The sequence below is a fragment of the Onychostruthus taczanowskii genome, unplaced genomic scaffold (genome assembly GCF_017590055.1).
Source record: "Onychostruthus taczanowskii isolate IOZ18803 unplaced genomic scaffold, ASM1759005v1 scaffold93, whole genome shotgun sequence".
In the NCBI taxonomy this organism is placed as follows: Eukaryota; Metazoa; Chordata; class Aves; order Passeriformes; family Passeridae; genus Onychostruthus; species Onychostruthus taczanowskii.
Genome location: NW_024507324.1, coordinates 1589528 through 1590186, shown reverse-complemented (window position 1 = coordinate 1590186; position 659 = coordinate 1589528). Strand labels below are relative to the sequence as shown.

The 659-nt window shown below is 58.3% G+C and overlaps 1 protein-coding gene across 1 annotated transcript in view; it reads left to right on the top strand.

The window, feature by feature from the left end:
• Positions 1 to 257: 257 nt before the first annotated feature.
• The window catches only part of ESRRG (estrogen related receptor gamma), a 371041-nt gene continuing 370639 nt past the window's right edge, over positions 258 to 659 (top strand). Inside the window, exon 1 of the mRNA XM_041426700.1 lies at positions 258 to 294. The gene's annotated coding sequence lies outside the window, so the exon portion shown is untranslated. The remainder of the gene's footprint in view (positions 295 to 659) is intronic.

Here is a 659-nt window from a genome sequence, read left to right as displayed (position 1 = left end):
GTGTGTCCCCGCGTCCCCTGGGCGAAGTGTCCCGTCCGCCGCCCGCAACCCAGCCGTGGCCGGCCGGCACCTTCTCTCTCCCCATCCCCCCTTTTCGGCAGTCGCCTTTTTTTTTTTTTTTTTTTTTTTTTTTTGTTTTTTTTTTTTTTGGTTGTTTTTTTTGTTCGGTTGGGTTTTTTTGGTTTTTTTTTTTTTTGGTTTGTTTTTTCTTTTGGTGGTTTTGTTTGTGTTTTTTCCAGGTGGGACGTGGCGGTGACCGGCGAGGCTCGCCCGGCACTGAATGTCACCCTGAAGGTAAAATGAAAGACACGGAGATGAACGCATGCCTGCGCCCCGCGCCGCCGCTCCCCCGCGCCCGCCGGCGAGCGGCCGCCACCATCGCGGGGCGGCAGCCCCCGCCGCGCCCCGGATTTCCTGTCCCGGCTTTTCGTTACTGCGCCTTAAAAAACCAAAAAATAATAAAAAAAAATTCCGCATGCGAAAGAAACGTGCACGTACCCGGTAACGAGCCCAGGAAAAACCCGGCCGCTTCCCCCTGCTCCTGCCAAGTTATCATTGGGAACACAGGCAGGCGCCGTGACGTCCCGGGTCAGGCCGAGTGCGGACCGGCGCTACCAAGGCGGCAGGGAGGCGCGGGGACGCCGCCGGGGCCGGGGCCG